Consider the following 12,202-nt stretch of genomic DNA (forward strand, 5'->3'; position numbering starts at 1 on the left):
TTTTCTTTTCTGTTATTTTAATTTTGACTAACACACTAACTGTTTGAATTTTTGCTTAAACTAACTAAAACTTCATTCTAGCTATAGATTGAAGTTTCATTGGTTTTCTGGATCTGTGTGTTTATTGTTGTGTGTTTGTATGTCAGGTACAGGAAGATCTTCCCCTGTCCTCTCTGAAATTGACCAAAGAACTCTTCGAAGAATAAGAAGAGCTGAAAGAGGGAAGAACGTTATTGGAGAGGAAGAATCTGAAGAGGAATTCCAAGAAATGGAAGGAGATCCATCGAATCTCAATCAACCAGGAGGAGGGGCCAACAATAACCAACAACAAAGAAGAGTCCTGGCTTCATATACATTTGCAAATGCTAGACACTGTGGAAGTAGCATTCTTACTCCTAATGTCAATGCAAACAATTTTGAACTAAAGCCACAACTCATCACTTTGGTTCAAAACAATTGTTCTTTTGGAGGAGGGCCTTTGGAGGACCCAAATCAACACTTATCTACCTTCTTGAGAATCTGTGACACTGTGAAAACCAATGGTGTGCCTCCTGACAGCTACAAGTTGTTGCTCTTTCCATTTTCTCTCAGAGACAAAGCTACTCAATGGCTAGAGACCTTTCCAAAAGAAAGCATCAACACCTGGGATGACTTGGTAAGCAAGTTCCTTGCCAAATTTTATCCCCCTCAAAGAATCCTAAGATTGAAGACTGAGGAGCAGACATTCACTCAAATGGAAGCTGAAAATTTATATGAAGCATGGGAAAGATATAAGGCACTATTGAGGAAATGTCCACCAGAGATGTTCATAGAGTGGGACAAGTTGCAGAACTTCTATGAGGGGCTCACTCTTAAGGCTCAAGAAGCACTTGATCATTCAGCTGGAGGCTCTTTGCAACTCATGAAAACTACAGAGGAAGCTCAAAACCTCATTGATATGGTGGCCAATAACCAATATTTCTTTGCTCATCAAAGACAACGCCAACCATCACAAAGAAGAGGAGTAATGGAGTTGGAAGGAGTGGATTCAATTCTAGCTCAGAACAAGATAATGCAGCAGCAGATTCAACAACAGTTTGAGCAAATGGCCAAAAGGATTGATGGCTTGCAAGTTGCATCAGTAAGTGCCACAAGCCAACCACCAACTACTTGGGTGCAAAGTGAAGAAACTCAAGAGGAACAACAGCAAGAGCAAGTCCAGTACATGCACAACCAAAATCCTGGAACAAATGAAGTCTATGGTGATACTTATAATCCATCTTGGAAGAACCATCCCAACCTCAGATGGGGAGACAACCACAATCAAAACCAACAGCCATGGCAAAGAAACTCAAGTCAGAACAATTGGAAAAGCACAAACCACAACCCCCAGCCAAACACTAACCAAAATACATACAGAAAACCACAAAATAATTACCCCAACTCTAACCATTATCCACCCAATAACCACCCAACAAATCAAAACACCTATCATCATCCATCAACACCCCAAAACCAACCAATCTCACAAGACTCTCAAAGGATCACTAATCTAGAGATGCTCATGGAGAAAATGATGAAGAACCAAGAACTGACAACAAAGAACCAAGAAGCTTCCATGAAGAACTTAGAAAGGCAAATTGGGCAAATCTCCAAACAGATTTCTGTTGAAAAACCATCAAGCTCACTACCAAGTGACACCATTCCCAACCCAGAGGAAGAATGCAAGGTCGTGCAACTAAGAAGTGGAAAAATGTCAGTGGATGGTAACCAAGGGGCAACCAAGAATAATGACAATGAGCCAACAAAGAATAATGAAGCTATCAACAAGGACATGATAAGCAAGAATGACTAAGAAAAACTCACAGAGGAAAACAACGAACCACAGAATCTAAAGAAAGGAAAGCAGATCAGGAAGAACCAAATCCAAAACAACATCAAGTGGAGAAGAGCTCAACACCACCACTGCCTTATCCACAGAGATTTCACAAAGAGACAAAGGATCAGCATTTCCACAAATTTCTTGAGACTTTCAAGAAGCTGGAAATCAACATACCTTTAGCTGAGGCATTGGAGCAAATGCCTCTGTATGCCAAGTTTTTGAAGGAGCTCATCAATAAGAAAAGAAGTTGGAATGAGAAGGAGACTGTAATGCTCAGTGAAGAATGTAGTGCACTAATCAAAAAAGGGCTCCCTCCCAAGGTTGAAGATCCTGGAGGCTTCTTCCTACCCTGCACTATTGGAAGCCTATTCATCAAAAAGGGGATGTGTGACTTAGGAGTAAGCATAAATCTAATCCCATCATCCTTAGTGAAAAAGCCTGGCATAGAAGAGGTGAAACCAATATAGATGTCCTTGGAACTGGTGGACCAATCAGTAGTACATCCTAAAGGATTGATTGAGAACCTTTTAGTTAAGGTTGACAAGTTCATCTATCCGGCAGATTTTGTGATCCTGGATTCATCAGAAAATGGAAATGACTCCATAATACTTGGTCGACCATTTTTGGCCACTGCTAGAGCCATTGTGGATATAGAGCAGGGAGAGTTAACCCTCAGGATGCATGAGGAGAGCATCACCTTGAAAGTCGTTCCAGAATTACAAAGGAATGAAGAAACAAGCAAAACAAGTGGTGACTTCCTTCCAAAGCAAGCAACCGACAAGGCAGTAGAACAGAAAAACAAGCAGCTGCAAGAAGAAAAAGGAATTCAAAAGGAAGCAGGGGTCATAAACAAGAAGTAAGGTATCACAACCCAAGTCACTGTCAAGAAAGAAAGATCAACAAGAAAGAAAAAGATGAAGAGCAGGAATAAGGCTCACAAAGGGTGGAAGAACAAGAAAATCCCAACTGAAGGATTTTCTAATGGTGATAAGGTGCAACTAGTATATCAACAGCTGGGAACAGAAGATTATTACACTGTCAACCAAGTACTTTCTCTTGAGCATATGGAAATTGAGCATCAAGGCACACAGAGAAAGCTGACAGTAAGAGGTGACAAGTTGAGACATTACCAACATCAACCACCCTAAAGGGAGTTCAATGTCAAGCTAGTGACAATAAAAGAGCGCTTCATGGGAGGCAACCCATGATTTAAGATTTCTGTCCTCTCTTTCATTTAATAAGCTATGATTCCTCTGAGTATGATTTTGAACTTTCATGCCTGATAAATGCATACAGTGTCTTAGAGCATAAGTCAAACTTTTAAGTTTGGTGTTCCTTAAGGCACACTCAACTTTTGCTTTTCAAAAAGAAAGGGGGCTATTCTTAGAACATATGAAATGTCATCTTGCTAAAGCATACGACCAAACACTAAGTTTGGTGTCTACATATGTAATATTGTTCTACAGATTAGTTCCCTATTTACGGAATCAAAACTATACAGAAAGGGATCATGCATCAAGTTTTTATCATAAAATACATCAATTGTGAAGAATGGTTTGCATTGATAAGCCGTCCCCTCAACAAGAGATAAGTTTGGTGTTCACCAACTTTTAGCATTTTTTATTTAGGGACACAATTGATCACAAAAAAATCAAATAACAATTAAACAAAACAGAACAATTTTTTTTTACAAGTCAATGGCTAACGTTTATATTAATATCTAAGGCTAGCTATTTTGGTTTATGTAGATCTAGACAAAAGCAAGGAGGGGCCACGGCTAGGACAAGCTAAGAGAGGAATGGTCACATGTGCCTAGGGAGATGTGCCCCTTGGGAAGCAGAACATGCATGCATGCATCATTGAACGCCTAAATGCATGCAGCCAATGGGAGGAGGATCCTCGTCAAAGCCTCAACACTGCATGTAGACCGTCCATTCCATGAACCCCTTAGATGAACAACTCAATCTCAACCCTTCATGAGCACCAACGAGCTCCTTCTTCATTCATTGTAGTTTTGTTGGAAATCTTGAAGAATCTGCCTATTAATAGCCGTAGCACTAAACGGTTCACACACTCATTCAAGTTACCTTCATATGAAAACCATAATCCCCTCTACACCTAAAACCAACATAATTCCCTTATCTCACACAACAGAACCGAACCAAAACTCATCCCAAACATAACACATACTTCTTCTATTCTCACTTTTCCTTTCTTCTCACCTCAAATCCAATGGCCTCCTCAAGTTCAAAAAGAAGGCCGGGAAAGGAACCTATGGTAGCCGAACCTCCATCATTTGATGCAAACAAATTTAGATCCCAATTCCATGAAGGGAGATATCATAGGTTCATGAAGACAAAGAATGTAATCTATGAGAAAGGCCTTGAGTTGAGAGACGGGGAATACCCCATCATGAGGCAAATCACTAAAGAAAGAAGGTGGGAACTTTTATGTGCTCCTCTTGTTGACATCAGTGCAGTCATGATCAGGGAGTTCTATGCAAATGCTGTAAAAGAAAACAAAGATAGTGCCCCTTACACAAGTTATGTCAGAGGAGTTGAAGTGAGTTTTAGCACAGCTGCCATCACAAGGGCCCTCAAGTTGAGAACCATAACTTATGCAGAGCCCAGTTATGAAACCAGATTGCAGATGGAAAACAAACCTGATGAGATCTTGCAAGGGTTATGTGTGGAGAATACAGATTGGGAAAGAGATTCAAAGGGAGTTCCAAGTCACTTGAGAAGGATAAATCTTACTCCTGTGGCCAAGGGATGGTATGAAATAGTGAGGAGATCTATTCTTCCTACTGGAAACGCCTCTTGGGTCACAATCAAACGAGCACTCTTGACATACTGCATCTTACATGGAGGTGAAATCAACCTCGCACAACTCATAGCCGACAGTATTCAAGAGATGGCCAATAGCACAAGCAAATAAAGTGGTCTTGGACATCCAAGTACCATCCTCAGGCTATGTGACAAAGCTGGAGTAATCTTTGAAGATGAGGACACAGAAAAAGTGAAAAAGGGAAAAGGGATCACTAAGAAGAGTATGGAAGGAATAAATGAAGAAGATGATCCAGAAGGGGTGGTAGCTCCCAGACAAAGGAGATCACAAAGAGAGGAAGGACGAAATCAAGCTCATGATGCCATAGACATGAGCCAGTTACAAAGATCAATAGAAGAACTATCTCAGCAACTCATGCAGGCTCAACAAGGTCAAAATCAGGGGGCCAAGAGAAATATCTAGAGCCCCATCCAGAATTTATAGAGCAATATTTGAAAGATAAAGAGGAACGAGAAGCTTGGCAGCGTCAAATGGAGGAGAAACAAGAGAGATGGCAACAACAAAGGATGACTCAGCAACAAGAATTTCAAGCACAGATTCTTGAAGGACAAAAAGAGCAATACAAAGAATTCAAAGAATCATATGATAAGTTGTATTTTAGTCAAGCTAAAGCAGGGGAATATAGTCACAATCTGTATCAATGGAAGAATATTCATCACACCATGGGAGAAGTTAGATATGCGCAAAGAATGGAGAATGATGAAAACATGCAAGCAAGGTTGGAGTACTTGACCCATAATTTGCCAACACTCAATCCTTAGATCAAGCCATTTGAGCAATGCCCTGAATTTGTAGCCAAGCAACAGGCAAGGTCTCATCACTATACTAAGGCAACTTTTAAAAGATTGGAAGAAGTTGGGCTCTCAGGACTCTTAGATTCTGTTTGGGGTAGAAAATGTCCTGGTGAAGAGATCCGAGATTATTCCAAGCTAGGGAAGAGAAAGAAGAAAAAGGGAGAATAAAGCAGCAGCCACGATCATTAGAAGGTGGCAAAGTTCTTTCATACTTCCTCTTTCATGTCTATAATAAGGAGATGCATGTTTGAAACATGATATGCCTCCATCGTTTATGTCTTTTTACTTCATGCAATTTTTGTTCCTTGTTTTTATTTTTAAGTCATTTAATAAATAGCAAGAGAAATGCTAAATCTGCATAATGCTTGTTATCCATCACTTAGCTTGAAATTTGTTTTGTTTCCCACATGCTTAAATAAAAGAGATTTGTTTGAATTGAAAAGTGAAATATCCAATGTTGCATAAGTAAGAATGGAAGTTAATGGTGGTATATGTGTTTGATTAAACGCATAACTCATGAAATAATTGTTGCATAGTATCATTTTCGTTAAAGTGTGAGTTAGCTTGCTGTTATGAAGACTCTTATCAATAAAGAAAGAAAAAGCCCTTGGTAACAAAAACAGAAAGAAAAGGGAGAAGAAAAAGCCAAAGTGGCAAGAAAAACAAAGAATAAAGGTTGGACACCAATAGCTTGGACCCTAGGACATATGCCTGTGGTGTTCTTGTACTAAGAGATGCTTGGATGAGTAGATTCTAAGGGGTATTTTAAAACCCGGTCACTTAGATCAACTGATTTGGGATGGCCAATTGAAAGTCCACAATACAGAGTAACTTAGATACAGAACATTTAGTTATCCAAAGAGATGCTGGGCATCAATGATCCTAGGAAGAATTAGTGAGCCATGTGTCTGTGGTGGAAAGATGTTGAGCAAAAGAAAAGAAAATAAAGCCAAAAGGCTACTACTGCAACATTAGACACCAAACCCCAAAAGTATAATAAGCTTGTTAAGCATTATAAGAGAGAAAAGTTAGCAAGGGAGTAATTAAAAAGTAAGTCTCACAACAGCAAGTTTAGCAAGCCTTTGAGAAAGATGTATATTATGTAACAGCAACAATAATTGAGTTATCATTGTATGCATAAAGATCCCATAAATCAAGTTCTGCTATATGCCTAATAAGGATATGTGTTCTTTTCTTATTCATTTCAACTGCTCCTAAATTTGATGCTTGCTTGGGGACAAGCAAGATTTAAGTTTGGTGTTGTGATGACAAGTCATCATATACCCATTTTTCAAGCTAATTTCACTTGTTTTATTAGTCTTTATGCACTTTCTTGCATCCTAAGTAAGTGATTTGGAGTGAAAATGCATAACTTCTTTAAATCAAACAACCACCATGAAATTAATGTTAACTCATGAGGTTTAAGCTAATTTTAATTGAATTTTAATTGATTTATAAGCCTTGTGAATTTAGTGATACTTGGAGTGGTTGTTTTGGCTTATTGTAGGTGAAGAAAAGAATAAAAGAGAAAAGCGTGGCCTAAGAAAGTGTGGCCAAAGGAGAAAAAGGCGTGGCTTATGAAGGAGGGAAGCAAGCATTTCCCTCCACAAGGGCACACTGCCCTCTAGGAGGGCAACATAAGGGAACAAAGCATGAAAGGCAACTCTGCCCTGCCCACTACAAGGGCAGAACACAAATCTGTGCCTTGGAATCAAGAAGAACAAAATGTTGCCCTGCCCTCCTCAAGGGCAGTATCGGGCTCACCAAGGGAAGAAAATCAAAGGAAAATGCCTACAATGCTTGCCACAAGAGTTGAACACGGGACCGTGAGGAAGCAAGGAATTAAGCCTCACTTTGGTACCAAGAAAGCCAAGGAAAATGGGTAGCGTGTGTAGCATCCAAGTTTCGAACGCGGGACTTCATGTTGGAAACACTGCCCTGCCCTCCGCGAGGGCAGGGCAGCATTTTGTTGTGGCATGGCCAGCACACAAATCTGGCGCACCAAAGCAACATTCGGCAGCACCAGCAGCGCACCAAGGCACCAATCTGGCGCACCAAATTTTTCTGCCCTGCCCTCCGCGAGGGCAGGGCAGCATCCTGTGCACCAAGCCGCACTACGCCCGCACCACGCACACACCACACATCAATTTTCTGCCCTGCCCTCCACAAGGGCAGGGCAGCCTCCTGGAAGCTATTATTTTTGGGCTAAAATTGGATTAAAAATCCAATAAAATTCATTTCTTCACCAAATTAAAAGCCCATCCAAATCCCAAGATCCAAGTATAGAAAGTGTATAAATAGGAGCTAGTTTGATGTAATTAGGACTTTTTGCTTGACTTTTGAATTTTGCACTTTCTTTGAGCTTTGAATTTTTGCAACTTTTCTTGAGAGACTGAACCGAGATTTCAGAGAATTGGGGAGGAGAATTGATCTCTCTTCTTCCTCGTTCTTGCTTCGGCATTTTTAATTTCCTTGTTTTGAGTTTTGGGTGTGAAGAATTGAGGAAATTCTATCTCAATCTCCATTCAAAATCTCTTTAAACATTTTTCTGCATATTTGAGTTCAATTTACATTCCCTTTACTGCTTCTTCTTCAATTTCTTGTCAATCGCTTTGAGAACTTGGATCTAGGAAGGCAATTGAGATCTAGGCTCTGCTACCTAGTCTCTGGAGTCATGAGATCCCAATTTCCTTTTGGTTCTTCTATGAACCTTTGCTGCACTTAATTTCTTTACTGTTTGAGTTCTAATTGCTTCTAATTCAATTTCTGCTCTATTAACTGTGGCAATTCAATTTCTCTTTGTTTAGATTCTGCAATCCCAGTCCTCAAATCCTTTTTATATTCAAGCAATTTACATTTCTTGCCATTTAAGTTACTGCAATTTACATTTCTTGCACTTTAAGTTTCAATCATTTAATTTCTTGTCCTTTAAGATTCAGTCTATTTTACTTTCCTGTCCTTTAATTTACTGCAATTCTTCCCTCTCCCTTTACATTCCAAGCAATTTAGCTTCTGTTAAATACAACCCACTCAACCAAAACTTAATTCGCTTGACTAAATCAACTACTAAACTAAAATTGCTCAATCCTTCAATCCCTGTGGGATCGACCTCACTCATGTGAGTTATTATTACTTGATGCGACCCGGTACACTTGCCGGTGAGTTTTGTGTTGGATCGTTTTCCACACATCAAGTTTTTGGCGCCGTTGCCGGGGATTGAAACAGATTGACAATGATTAAGTGAAGTGGAGATCTAGATCAAGCACTTTTTCTTTTCTGTTATTTTAATTTTGACTAACACACTAACTGTTTGAATTTTTGCTTAAACTAACTAAAACTTCATTCTAGCTATAGATTGAAGTTTCATTGGATTTCTGGATCTGTGTGTTTATTATTGTGTGTTTGTATGTCAAGTACAGGAAGATCTTCCCCTGTCCTCTCTGAAATTGACCAAAGAACTCTTCGAAGAATAAGAAGAGCTGAAAGAGGGAAGAACGTTATTGGAGAGGAAGAATCTGAAGAGGAATTCCAAGAAATGGAAGGAGATCCATCAAATCTCAATCAACCAGGAGGAGGGGCCAATAATAACCAACAACAAAGAAGAGTCCTGGCTTCATATACATTTGCAAATGCTAGACACTGTGGAAGTAGCATTCTTACTCCTAATGTCAATGCAAACAATTTTGAACTAAAGCCACAACTCATCACTTTGGTTCAAAACAATTGTTCTTTTGGAGGAGGGCCTTTGGAGGACCCAAATCAACACTTATCTACCTTCTTGAGAATCTGTGACACTGTGAAAACCAATGGTGTGCCTCCTGACAGCTACAAGTTGTTGCTCTTTCCATTTTCTCTCAGAGACAAAGCTACTCAATGGCTAGAGACCTTTCCAAAAGAAAGCATCAACACCTGGAATGACTTGGTTAGCAAGTTCCTTGCCAAATTTTATCCCCCTCAAAGAATCCTAAGATTGAAGACTGAGGTGCAGACATTCACTCAAATGGAAGCTGAAAATTTATATGAAGCATGGGAAAGATATAAGGCATTATTGAGGAAATGTCCACCAGAGATGTTCATATAGTGGGACAAGTTGCAGAACTTCTATGAGGGGCTCACTCTTAAGGCTCAAGAAGCACTTGATCATTCAGCTGGAGGCTCTTTGCAACTCATGAAAACTACAGAGGAAGCTCAAAACCTCATTGATATGATGGCCAATAACCAATATTTCTTTGCTCATCAAAGACAACGCCAACCATCACAAAGAAGAGGAGTAATGGAGTTGGAAGGAGTGGATTCAATTCTAGCTCAGAACAAGATAATGCAGCAGCAGATTCAACAACAGTTTGAGCAAATGGCCAAAAGGATTGATGGCTTGCAAGTTGCATCAGTAAGTGCCACAAGCCAACCACCAACTACTTGGGTGCAAAGTGAAGAAACTCAAGAGGAACAACAGCAAGAGCAAGTCCAGTACATGCACAATCAAAATCCTGGAACAAATGAAGTCTATGGTGATACTTACAATCCATCTTGGAAGAACCATCCCAACCTCAGATGGGGAGACAACCACAATCAAAACCAACACCATGGCAAAGAAACTCAAGTCAGAACAATTGGAAAAGCACAAACCACAACCCCCAGCCAAACACTAACCAAAATACATACAGAAAACCACAAAATAATTACCCCAACTCTAACCATTATCCACCCAATAACCACCCAACAAATCAAAATACCTATCATCATCCATCAACACCCCAAAACCAACAATCTCACAAGACTCTCAAAGGATCACTAATCTAGAGATGCTCATGGAGAAAATGATGAAGAACCAAGAATTGACAACAAAGAACCAAGAAGCTTCCATGAAGAACTTAGAAAGGCAAATTGGGCAAATCTCCAAACAGATTTCTGTTGAAAAACCATCAAGCTCACTACCAAGTGACACCATTCCCAACCCAAAGGAAGAATGCAAGGTCGTGCAACTAAGAAGTGGAAAAATGTTAGTGGATGGTAACCAAGGGGCAACCAAGAATAATGACAATGAGCCAATAAAGAATAATGAAGCTATCAACAAGGACATGATAAGCAAGAATGACCAAGAAAAACTCACAGAGGAAAACAACGAACCACAGAATCTAAAGAAAGGAAAGCAGATCAGGGAAGAACCAAATCCAAAACAACATCAAGTGGAGAAGAGCTCAACACCACCACTGCCTTATCCACAGAGATTTGACAAAGAGACAGAGGATCAGCATTTCCACAAATTTCTTGAGACTTTCAAGAAGCTGGAAATCAACATACCTTTAGCTGAGGCATTGGAGCAAATGCCTCTGTATGCCAAGTTTTTGAAGGAGCTCATCAATAAGAAAGAAGTTGGAATGAGAAGGAGACTGTAATGCTCAGTGAAGAATGTAGTGCACTAATCAAAAAGGGCTCCCTCCCAAGGTTGAAGATCCTGGAGGCTTCTTCCTACCCTGCACTATTGGAAGCCTATTCATCAAAAGGGGATGTGTGACTTAGGAACAAGCATAAATCTAATCCCATTATCCTTAGTGAAAAAGCTTGGCATAGAAGAGGTGAAACCAATACAGATGTCCTTGGAACTGGTGGACCAATCAGTAGTACATCCTAAAGGATTGATTGAGAACCTTTTAGTTAAGGTTGACAAGTTCATCTATCCGGCAGATTTTGTGATCCTGGATTCATCAGAAAATGGAAATGACTCCATAATACTTGGTCGACCATTTTTGGCCACTGCTAGAGCCATTGTGGATATAGAGCAGGGAGAGTTAACCCTCAGGATGCATGAGGAGAGCATCACCTTGAAAGTCTTTCCAGAATTACAAAGGAATGAAGAAACAAGCAAAACAAGTGGTGACTTCCTTCCAAAGCAAGCAACCGACAAGGCAGTAGAACAGAAAAATAAGCAGCTGCAAGAAGAAAAAGGAATTCAAAAGGAAGCAAGGGTGATAAACAAGAAGGAAGGTATCACAACCCAAGTCACTGTCAAGAAAGAAAGATCAACAAGAAAGAAAAAGATGAAGAGCAAGAATAAGGCTCACAAAGGGTGGAAGAACAAGAAAATCCCAACTGAAGGATTTTCTAAAGGTGATAAGGTGTAACTAGTATATCAACAGCTGGGAACAGAAGATTATTACACTGTCAACCAAGTACTTTCTCTTGAGCATATGGAAATTGAGCATCAAGACACACAGAGAAAGCTGACAGTAAGAGGTGACAAGTTGAGACATTACCAACATCAACCACCCTAAAGGGAGTTCAATGTCAAGCTATTGACAATAAAAGAGCGCTTCATGGGAGGCAACCCATGATTTAAGATTTCTGTCCTCTCTTTCATTTAATAAGCTATGATTCCTCTGAGTATGATTTTGAACTTTCATGCCTGATAAATGCATACAGTGTCTTAGAGCATAAGTCAAACTTTTAAGTTTGGTGTTCCTTAAGGCACACTCAACTTTTGCTTTTCAAAAAGAAAGGGGGCTATTCTTAGAACATATGAAATGTCATCTTGCTAAAGCATACGACCAAACACTAAGTTTGGTGTCTACATATGTAATATTGTTCTACAGATTAGTTCCCTATTTACGGAATCAAAACTATACAGAAAGGGATCATGCATCAAGTTTTTATCATAAAATACATCAATTGTGAAGAATGGTTTGCATTGATAAGCCGTCCC

This window comes from Arachis hypogaea, chromosome 4 (assembly GCF_003086295.3).
Source record: "Arachis hypogaea cultivar Tifrunner chromosome 4, arahy.Tifrunner.gnm2.J5K5, whole genome shotgun sequence".
Classification (NCBI taxonomy): domain Eukaryota; kingdom Viridiplantae; phylum Streptophyta; class Magnoliopsida; order Fabales; family Fabaceae; genus Arachis; species Arachis hypogaea.